General features: G+C 38.4%; 1 pseudogene; it reads left to right on the plus strand.

The window, feature by feature from the left end:
• Nucleotides 1-2,933: 2,933 nt before the first annotated feature.
• On the plus strand, nt 2,934-3,395 carry LOC101427304 (uncharacterized protein KIAA1143 pseudogene; annotated as a pseudogene).
• Nucleotides 3,396-12,075: the final 8,680 nt, after the last annotated feature.

Here is a 12,075-nt window from a genome sequence, read left to right on the forward strand (position 1 = left end):
AAAGTGCTGACGACAAAAAGCCACACGGGGCACTGCTCCTCCCCTCAAGAAGGGTTCATTCAGGTGGGAAAGACAGCTTCTGTGCTGACAGGTACTTGCTGTTCCCAGCAGGCTTCCCATGCAAACAGGCAGCTTCTCCAGGCACCTGTCTGAGACTCCGCTCTGAGGTGGAAAGCTAAGTTCTTCTGCTTTGCATTCCACTCTGAAAAAAAGTTGTTAGGGCCACATGGCTTTTACTCCTAAGAGTTTCCTTTTTCTTAGGAAGTACGAGGGATTGAATCCAGGACCTGGTACATACAAAGCAGGTGTTCAACCACTGAGCTACTCTCTCTCCCCTTCCCCAATGATTTTTTTTACACTTTTTAAATTAGTTAATAGATCACAAAGAACGCTACACTAAAAAACATAAAAAAAAAACATAAGAAGTTCCCATATAACCCACCCCCCCACTCCATCATTTTTGTAAATTGCATGTTTTGAAGATATATATGCATCACAAAATAATATTACATTAAAAAACATAATGAAACAATGTTCATTCTCTTCCATGCTCTCTCTCTCCATATGAATGTCCTAGAGTCTACCCAAAAATGTCTCCTCCCGTACCCAACCCTCGGCATAAAGTTTTGAGTGCCCTCTGAGTCTTTTCCTTAGGATGAATTCTCTCCATGGTAGATCCAGAACGTCTTAGAAAAATGACCACTTCCTCACCTCCTTTATTTGGCAATTTTCTAGTGAATGTTTTTAAACACCCACGTCCCCTTCTGAATTTTAGTCTTGCCTCCTCTATGCACTTGTCCTACGTAGCTGGGGCCCCCTTTTACTGTGACCTTAAATGGGTACTCTTTCCTAATGTTTTTAAATTGGCTTCTCCACAAAAAGGCATTTCTAAAATGATCTTCCTTGGTGCCTGCCCAGCCACGCCCTCACCTCCCAATCACCGCATTTCCTCTGAAAGTGCCTTCCAAAGCCACCTGGAAAATATGTCTCTGTCTCCTTTTGTAATAGGGTTCACGTCCATTCCCTTTACTTGGCCTGCTTCTTCTAGTAACAAAACAGCTCTAAAGAGATGTTGAAAATGTATGTTTATGGACACCTCCTTAAATCCTGGGAACACAACATCCTCTGCACACACATCATTCACATCCCATACCCTCGGCCTGGGAAGGAATCTTGCTCAGGCCTGCGATGACTGGCTCACATCTTTCCTAGATTCAGCAGGTCGGGCTGCCCGGACTTCTCCACATTCTTCTTCTGATGCTTACTACTGACTTGCTGAAAATCTGATCCGGGACTGCAAACTGAGCCGGGATCCATGGGCCAATCAATTGCTCCCTCCAGAGGTGAGGGATGTGAATGAGAACACCGATAAAATAAAGTAAAATAAAATAAAACAAAAATTGGCCATCCTGCGTGATTTACAGGCACTGTCTTTGGTGTAGTAAACCTAATCACACTGGTTACTATTTCACCACATTCGCCACCGGAGTCCATTAGAACAGTCTAATTTACACTGCAGTGTAATTCATCTGTTTTATTAAGGTTGTTCTTGTATTTATGTCAGAAGTAAAAGCGGCCTCGGGCTCAATGTTATACAGTCATTCTGAGAAAATGCCACAGGGCGCAGCAGTTAATAACCTGAGAACTAGATTACAGCACCCGGATTGTTGACATCTGACAAGTTTGCTGTGAACGTAGTTGCGCTGACACCCGATCTTAGAAAAACAGACACCAGCTTCGTTATTACCAGCCCGTGCCAAATAATTGTCCATCCCGTTGTGGAGCTAGTTAAAGGTTCTTTGCATATTCGTTATGGAGAAGGGGACCCCTTAATCTTTTAGCTCATCTTCTTTCCCAGAAGACCTACTTAGGGTTAGCTTGCCTTGATGTAAAGAAAATTACCTCATCACAGAATAGTGATGAACGAAAGGTTAAGCTGTGCCACGTGATTCCAAAACGAATTGAAATCTCCATCCAAATTCGTTCTAGCTTCTCAGAAGACTCTGTCCTCTCCGGGGCTGGAGAGTGAAGTTTCCTGGGTAAGAAAGCAGCAGTGACAGCTGACCAGGCACAGTCCAGCCAGCCCTCAGGGCTGCTCACGGGCGAGGCATTCTCTTATTGCAATGTTAGTCACTCCCCAAGCGGCCACCAAGAACTTTGTTTTAAAGAACTCATTATTTCCACTGGTTTACAGGTAGAAAATCCTCTTTTCTGGAAAGGGAAGATGAGAGTGTCTGGCAGAGAAAAAGCAAATGCCAGCTATAGTCCATAAGATAAGGAAAAGGCTGAAGACACAAGGCGGTAAAACTACTGAAGGAAGAAACTTAAGTTATTTCTCAGGTGGGTATTTTCTGCCTGGTAGAAAGAACATGGTGTTTGTCATAAAACAGACTCGGATTTGAAAATCCAGGCGTCAAAACTCATGCTCTCTGAGAACTGTGATTAGAAAAATGCCTGGCATGCAGTAGGCACTCAATAACTTAATCAGGAGTATTAAAGCAGCAGAAGATGATCCCAGCAACTAACCCAATGCCTGGTATATTGTTGATAACCTTAAAATATTTCTATAACGATGAATGCATCTTAGCACCCATGCCTTATGGCATTTAAATAAGCTTGGGGGAATGGTAACATCAAGGAAAATATGACTGAAAAATTACGGTGAGTCCTGGAATGCCAAACTCCACAGATTTGACATAATGTAGGGGTGAGGGAGGTATTGTGATGTGGGGAAGGGGACAGAAGACTTGATTTCGATGAACCTGGCTCTCAGTGTTGACTCTGTCCATTGAGTTATCCATTGAGGGACTTTAGGTCAATAAATCTGATTGTCTGGGTCTCCGCTTATTCCTTTTAAAACCAAAATTCTATGACATCAGCATTAATTAAAAAGCCCTGGGTGGCTCGGGGTGCTGTCCTCCGCGCAGAGTCCGATGAACAAGCGGAACCAGGTGTCCCCCGTGGGGCCCGCCAGGCCCAAGTTCCCGGCTCGCTTCAAGGACAGGGTGGACTACAGGGCGTGCCCACCGTTTAGACCAGGAGATCCAGCCTCAGCTTCCGGACGCAGATGGTGATCACCGTGACAAAGATGAAGAGCCCCAAGCGGTGATTTTAAAAAAGGGAGACCTATCAGCTGAAGAAGTCATGAAAATTAAAGCAGAGATCAAGGCTGCCAAAGCAGATGAAGAACCAGCTGCAGCCAAAGGAAGAATCCTGCATCCAAAACCAGTCAAGCGACCCTCAGGTGAAAAATACTCAGGTTTGACAGCAGGCTCAGAAAAGAAGATGACAAGTGAAAGTGAAATAAATGAACAGGACTCAGTTAAAAAGAAGTCACAAAAGCAAATAAAACACAGGAGCCTCTTTCTTTTGATAAGGAAGATGAAAACAAATAAGTGTACACATTCTGGACTTGGTCTCTTTGAAAGTACATATCCTTTTTTTTTTTTAAATAATTTTTTCCCCTGTTTTAAAGATAATACAAGTTCATTATGGAAGATTTAGAAAATATAGGGAAAAGTTTAATACAAGTTTAATAAAATACAGGAATAAAGTTTTATTAAACTAACTTGAAATGTTAACTACTCTTAACATTTTGTTATTTTGCATATGTGTGGTTTCACATACATAAATTTCATATTTTTAAACAAAATTGAGATTTACCTGCATATGTTCACTATCCTGCAACTCACTTGGCATTATACTGCGAGCATTTTCCAGGTCAAATAGTTTAAAACCCTGACATTTAAATAGTGACAGGGAATTTCATAATTAAACGGAGCCCCTACTGCATGTTTTTTATTAGTTTAGCCCTGCTTAGGGTAGAGAGATGATAACGTACAGAGGTAGAAATATCTCCCCACCTCCTTCTAGGGCCTCGAGGTCATATGAATCAGCACTGGCAAGTTAAGACATGCAAGGGCAGATCTGCTCAATAAAGCTATGGCTTTTTGATACAAAAAGACAAGCATGGCCAGCATGAACCTCTGCCCTTCTCCATTCATCCTGCATGAGACCTAGAAGAACTTAGCCATTTTTAAGCATCAAGAAGCCAGCCAATTGCTCTGGGTGACAGAGTGGAAAGACTCAAGGAGTACCACTGGATCCTTGATGGCATGCCTCATGGAGCTGATGCGCCAGCCTTGGGTGCTGACTCCTGGGGCTTCCACACTGTGCTTATTTAAGCCGCTGTCAGGTTTCTGTTACATGCAGCCAAATGCATTCCTACCTGATATAATAAATAACTGTAGTAGAATATGCTTGTACAGAAATCTTCAAGTATATTTCAGATTATTTCATTGAATAAATTGATAGAAGCAGAAAAAAAAAGTCCAGTGCATTTCAGATTTGGAGCTTCGATAACTTGAGCAGGTTCAGGAAGGAAACCCCATTATTTCAATATGCCAATTTTTTTTTACTTTTTTTTAAATTAAAATTTATGAGCCATGCATAAATATCCATAAACAATAGTGTATACTATAAGTTGTGAACTTATAAAACAAGCATGCGTGTCATCATAGAAGGCTCCCAAATATTACCCTACCAACAACACCTCACATTGTTGTGAAACAATTGTTACAAACTGTGAAGAAAGCAATTTGCCAGATCTTTTTAAAACACTTCCATTATCATGATCCTTGCCCCCTGCGGCCAATGAATTACAATTTTTATGAGGTATATTGCCTAAGTATTGTTCAATGCCATCATCCCCTCTCAATTCTATAGCCATAGCGTTAGTTCAGTCTCTTATCATCTCTTCCTGGTATTATTAAAATCATTCCTTAATTGGATTCTCTGCATTTTCCAATTCATACTCTGCATTTCTAAATTTCAGATGACTCAAGCCTTATTTACCTAATGTCACAGTTTAGGTATTATCTCACTCATCCATTCACTGATTAATTTTACAGATATTTATGGCCTCTTCGGTTTTGAAAAAATTCTCAAAACTCTGTGCCTTATTTCATCATCTGTAAAATGAGAAAAATAATAAAGTATCTCTTTAATTGGATGTTTTTATTACTAAACGAAGTATGAAAAAGCCTTAGAAAAGTGCCTGACCCATAGTAACCAACCAAGGTGATGGTTCTACTTAATTTAGTAACGTCATTACTCATTTACTATCACCAAGCACAATGATGGGCCCTGGAGATACAATAACAAGGTAAGCTGTAGCTCCTACTTTCATGTATTTTAAAGTCTAGTATATATAAAAAATAAGTGATTAGTTTATCTAACTGCCAACTTGATATTTGGCTTAATAAAGAAGATAAAAAGCCTTCTGATTACCACTATTTCCAAAAATCAGCTCTCCTTTGGTGTTTTCCATCAGTTGATCAGTTGTTGTTTCAGACAAAAACTTGGGGGTCCACTCTTTCATTTGTGTTTCATATCTAATGCATCAGCAAAGCCAGTCAGCTTTAACAGTCTCTAACACATTTTCCTACCACCATTGCCATGGCAAGACATACTACCACCTTCCCACCTGGGCTTCTGTAGGAACTTCCTAAGAGGTCTCCATCCCCACTAACGCTCCTTTAAAGACTCTTCTCCCTTGCTGCCAGTTGATGATATTGGGGAGCAAGTCAAATTAGGCAGAAACTAAAAAGAGTCAACCACTGAAAAAAATGTGCATGTGAGATTCAAGCTGTTTTCCTGAGACAATTCCCAATATCATTGGTAGTTTCTAGCAAATAGTTAAGGAAAAACTACATCACTCTTATACAAATTATTCCATAAAACAGTGGAAGTTGGAACAGATCGTCAGAAGTGGCCAGCAACCACTAAGGCCAAAAATAAATAAGATAAGTAAAAATAAAACACAGATAATGAGCAATATCCCTCATAAGCAAAAATGATAAAATGTGGTTAAATTAGTTAACAGACTTTGGCTAATATACAAAAATCACTTAATATAATTACACAAACATCTCAAAGGCTGCAGTAAAAAACACATGGCAAATTTGAACATTCAACTCACAGTAAATGAACAATAGAAAGGAACATGCTCATCCTGACAAATCTGTCTACAATTAATTAACATCATATTATTGGGGAAATACTAAGCTCTTTACCTATAGGATTTTGAAAGAAGGCAAGAATGTCAGCTCTTTCTACTCAGTATTGCATTAGAGGTCTAGCCTGAGAAATAACACAAGAAAAATAAAATCATATAAATGGGAATGAAAAAAGGAAGTTTGCCTTCAACTTTTAATGAAATCGTAGTCTTCAGAGAAGTTTTTAAGGAACTACAAAAAGACTACTAGAACTTAAAGTATCAGTATATAAAATCAACATGCAAAAGTCAGTTGCATTTCTGCAACACCTCCTTCACAGCAAGTAATTGGAAAGTAAATTTTTTTTTAAATGTATTGCAATAGTTTCAAAGCATATAGCTTATCTAGAGATAATTTTAACCAAAAAACATACAAGAACTATATATTGAAGACAAACAAAAAATCTTTCTCAGAGAAAATAAAGAAGACTGAAGGAAATGGATAGATACACAATTTTAATTCTTTCCATGTGTCAATATTGTCATGATATCTCTTCTTCATAAGTTATTCTATGGACTTAACACAAATCCAATTAAAATCTTGGCCTTATTTTTGAAGAGATTGATAATATGAACATAAAATATATAAGGAAATAAAAAGAGTCTTGAAGACAGGTATGATTATACTACCTGATTCAAGACTTACCATAAAGCTCTTCTCTTTAATACTGTGTGGTACTGGTATTAGGATAGAAAAGAAGATTAATAAAGTAGAATAAGGGCACAGAAAATATCCCACAGTTATATATACATATTTCATAATTTACAAATAAAACACACAAGTGGGAAAGAAAAGCATTTTCAACAATTTTTTTCTGGAACAACTACTTTTCCATATTGGAAACAAAAACAAAAACACCTTGACCTCAATATCAAAACAAAGCTAAATTTTTAATTTTGGAAGAAAACACAGCACAATATCATTGCAAGCTTGAGTGGGCAACATTTTCTTAGAATGGACACAATGCAGTATCTATAAAACTAAAAATGGTAAATTGTACTACAATGAAATTACATCAAAATTACACTACCTCAAAATCTTCTATTCCATCAAAAAATAACAGTCAAGCGAATTGGCAAATAGCATATTGGGAGAAATTATTCACAATAAAATATCTGAACACATAATTTCACCCCAAGTGTAGAACTCCTACAATTCAGTAATAAGATAAACCACTCAACTATATGTGCAAAATACTTGAACCAACAACTCATGAAGGAAGATGTACAAATGTCCAAAATGTACATAAAACAATTTCCAACATTATTTGCCATGAAGGAAATAAAAAATTAAAACCATAATGAGATCCAATATATACCTGCATAAAAAAGACTAAAAGACTTACCACAAGAACTCTTGGTGAAAATGTGGACAAGGCAAAGTCATATGCCTTCTAATAAGTTGCATTTAGGAGGAGACATCATCTTTTCAGCTCTATTTCTGGCAAAACTTTATAACCTGAGTACTACCATGAGCAAAGTTTAGACAAACCCAAATTGAGGGGTATTCTACAAAGTTAATGGCCTATAGTCTTTGAAAAATGTCAAGGTACAGAACCACTAAAAGAAGTCTAGAAACTGTTCCAGCTTTAAGGATACTAAAGAAACATGAAAACTGCATGCAATATGTGATTCTAGATTCAAGTTACTATTAAGTGATTTAGAAAAGATATATTTGTGTATTTCTACAGAGAGAGAGAGGGGGAGAGGGAAAGGGAGGCAGACACGGTGACAAAGGCCTAGAAATTCATGAGGAGCGCAAGGTAAAGATGAATAAAGCAAATGCAACCCAATGTTAAAATGGGTTCTGGGTAGGGTACATGCTAGCTCCTTACGTTATTTTTGCAACTCATCTGTAAACTTGAAATTATTTGAAAAATAAGGATTTGTGAGATGAGGTCACAGCTCTCCTTTCAACCCTCCAATGGCATTCCTGCACAGTTGAAGTCTAAAACTGTGGTTTATGAGGCCCTGCAAGATCTGGCCTCAGAACACACCTCTTCGATTTTATTTCCTACCCGCTTCCTTTGCTCCCTGGGCTCTGGGGACTCTGACCTCTTTGCTGTTTCTCAAACATTCCAAGAGGGGCCCTCCTCAGGTCTTTTGTTCCTGCTGTTCCTTCTGTTTGGCTCTGTCTTTCCCAGACGTTGTTGTGCCACGTTCCCTCACTTCTCACTTGGTTTAGGTCCCCATTCAGATGGCACAGCCCAGAGAGGAATCCTCTGGGTATCCTGACTGAAAGCGCTTTCCTGTCAGCCTCTGCGCTCTTTGCTGTGTTTTATACTTCTCCACGCACTGACTGCTTATCAAGATCATAGCACACAGTGACTGTTTCCTCTTTATTGTTTATCACCTGCTTTATAATAACATTCCTTTAGAGCAGGGGTTATGTTTGTTCAGCTCTGCATACCCAAAACATAGGAAAGTGCCTGGCACATATTAGGCACACAATAAATAAGTGGGGTAATACATTTTAAAAACTGGTGAAATACCAAGATGATTATTTGGCTATAGTTGTGATGAAAGACTCAAAAGAATGAACATAAACCTCCGTCATATGATAAAAGCAAAGGTCAGGTAAACCTCCTCTGCGGTGCCTGGCTCCAGCCTTCCCACCCCCAGTTTATACGTGCTGTCCATCTCAAACACCTTCAGAGAATGTAAACATTTTCCACAGTGTACTCAGAGTATGTTCATATGCCCATCTAGATATATGAGACTCAATGGGACTTTAGTTAGGTTATATCTACATGTCCATAAGCAGACATTTCTATGTGTATCCAGAAGAGTGTCTGGAAATTACTAATCTTTTGTGAGAAATTTCATTTATGCATCTCAACTTTGTCTGCAAATTTGGTAACCCCCATCTAACCTGACTTCTCCCATTTTTATGTCTTCCATTTTCTTATGGCATACATTGGCCTTATAGGCATGCCTCAAATTTAAGTTTGTTGAGGATAATGGCAGGGACTTCTATTTATCATAAATCATCCACGAAAACTCAAATAAACATGATAAATGAGAGGAGTGGAAGAAAAAGAAGAGTCAAGGTTGACTCCAAAGCATTTTGTCCAAACAATTTTTAAAACTTGTGGGGTTTCTGAAAAACAGCAACATGGCATTAGCTTTGTTGATAGTAGGAGATTTATAAACACAGGCAAATAAGTAATTTTAACAGTCTGACAATGTTTTAATAGTTGCCACATGGAATCAAAACTTTGAAATGTGATGTAGTAAAGTAGGTGCAAATTCTGGGGTTTTGTATGGTTCTGTCCCAAGGTCTGTCACTATCTGAAATGATATTTACTCTCTCTCTCAAAGCCTCTCTTTCCTTAAAAGCAAAGCAAGGGAGGTGAACTGGATAATGTCCAGTAATCTTAAACACCTAGGCTTCTAGGCTGAACCGAATCAGATTTGTCATTTAAAAAAAAAACCAAACAAGCAAAAGTGACCAATTCGGCAATGATGAAAATTTTTAGGTTTGACACTTCATTTTATGGAAATCAGGGAGCTCACATATCAGAGGGCAGGGGGTCAACTCTGGCTCCATGATGGTATGTGCTTTTTAAGTCTGAAGTGCCCTTTCTGGGATTCCCAGCCTGGCACTGTTCCTAAGTGTAATTAAATCCCTTTGTGCAAACCTTAACTACACTTAATTAAAACAGGTAGACTCAGGATGATTAATTCCAAAAGTAGGTAGGTTAAAGTGCAGGCTCATTTCTTCTGCTAATTAGTTGGAGAATGATCTTCCTTGCCAAAGGGCCAAAAGGCAGAGCTTCATTTCTTCAATTCAAACCTGTTTTCAAATGTCCTTTTGAAGCCTTGGCTTTGGAATTTGAGTTCTATAAAACATTGCATGCCAGGGATTATTTCATCCTATGTTATACTTCTTCGTTAATCCCAAAGCAGGGCTTACTAGAGAGCCGAGCTTTATAGAGTACCCAGTGGCCAGTGAATCCACTGGTGCAGCCAGCTGGCTGCCACAAAACCAGCCACGTGGTGACTTTACTATCAGTCCATCACCCTGGAGAGACTGCGCCAACTTCATCTGTTATAATTTTTCAGACACGGTGACTTATGCGTCAAATAGTTAATTCCTTGAAATATTTGGCTTGGCGTTAAAGCAGCAGTGTTCTCATTACTGTGGCCATGAGCAGCCTTGTGTGTTTCAGGCTTCTGGTAAAGGGCTAGAAGTATGTCCTGGTGAAGAAACCTGGGGAGGCAGAGCACAGCGTGGTGGTAGGAGGAATCTCCTTAGAGAGTCCCTACAATGTTACTTTGTTTTATATCGTGATAACAGTGTTTAAATGCTTATGTCATAAAGCCATATAAACAGCTTTGGTATATATAATCCAAAACTTGCATAGCTGATTGCAAACTCTGTCTGGATTCTTGTCATAGCAAATTTTTGAACTCTAAGCGTTTCTTCTGATGTTGAAATCGCATTGTAATGAGGACTTTTTGTAACATACTGAAAGTCTTCTTAAAACTACATTCAGGTGGGAATACACAATTTCTTCATGAAATTTCACAGCTGTAGAACATGCTTGCTATGCTCTGGAGGGAAGATTTGGCTCTGCTCTGACACTAGGGACACCTGGAGACCAGGGTGGATGGTGTGCTGACTAAAAGAGCTGCTTTCCTTGCAGAATTTTCTTACCAAGTGAGCAACATCAAACTGTGGACATCCTCTTTTCCTTCCAATCCCTTTCCATCACCTAAGAATGAGTTCCTCCATAGCAATGCTGCTAGAACTGGAGTAGCACAGAGGGATTTGTGAAATCCATATAATTTTGACTAGTAAAATACTTGATAATCTAAAAAAAAGTACCCAAATGATGATTCTTTCATTTATTTGTGAAATATTTATCGAGCACTATGTGCTCAGTTCTAGGCACTGAAAACTCAAGGTGCCATCCTGGAGCTTTATTATATAGGAGGAAAAATGAACAAATTCCCAATAAGGTCATCAGGGGAGAGAAGAGGCAGATCCACACAGCCAAGAGCTGAGGGAGCACCTGACCCTGGCCACACGCAAGTGGTGACAGTTAGGCTAGTCTTACCAATGAGGTGCCATTCCTCCTCCCATGGGGTAATTAAGGAAAAGGGTGGAAAGAAAAACCATAAATTTCTTTCCCTCATATTTCCCCAAGAGAACAGAAATATTGGCCTGATTATGTATTATATGGAACCAAAGTGATTATTACAATTTAGCATTTTTAAAAAGTATACCATCAGAGAGTCTATGGAGAAATTTCCCTTCCACATACGCTGTCAAGAAAACATGTCCCAATTATATTGGAGAAGAAGGCATTATCTGTGTTCTTTCTGGTTACATGTCTTCTGTTATGTATTATTAAAAATAAGGTAGTGTTATAAACGTTAATGTATAATTCATACAGCAAATATAATATATAATAAATGCTACTAAATGTGTCAATTTGACTTCTTTGTGACTAATTCAGTTTTTTGTATAGTAGCTGTTACCCTGGCAGTAGATCTTGATGTCCTTCTGCACTGATTCATATTAGGTATGTAAGTTGTGTATGATTTGACCAACTTTAGGCTTATAAATTTGACAAGTTAGATGACATAGACAAATTCCTTAAAGGGCACAATTTAGCAAAACTGCTAGACAAAGAAAGAAGAAATGCTATTGCCCTATCTGTGTTAAATAACTCTATTTATAACCAAAAACCTTCTAAAAAAGACAACTCTAGCCTAAGCATTTTAACTGGTGAATTCTTACAGACATTTAAGAAAAAATATATCTTCCCTACAAATTCTTTTAGAAAATAGAAGATGGAAGACTTTTTTAAAAAGCTTTTTTCTTTATTTTTAAAGAAGCTTTAGATTACATGAATGCTACACTGAAAAAATAGGGGGTTCCCATATACCCTACCACTCCCAAGCTTTCCTCATTAACATCTTTCATTAGTGTGGTACATTTCTTACAAATGATGAACACATTGAAGTATTGCTACTAACCATAGGCTATAGTTTACATTATGGTTTACACT

Source organism: Dasypus novemcinctus, chromosome 14, assembly GCF_030445035.2.
Source record: "Dasypus novemcinctus isolate mDasNov1 chromosome 14, mDasNov1.1.hap2, whole genome shotgun sequence".
Lineage (NCBI taxonomy): Eukaryota > Metazoa > Chordata > Mammalia > Cingulata > Dasypodidae > Dasypus > Dasypus novemcinctus.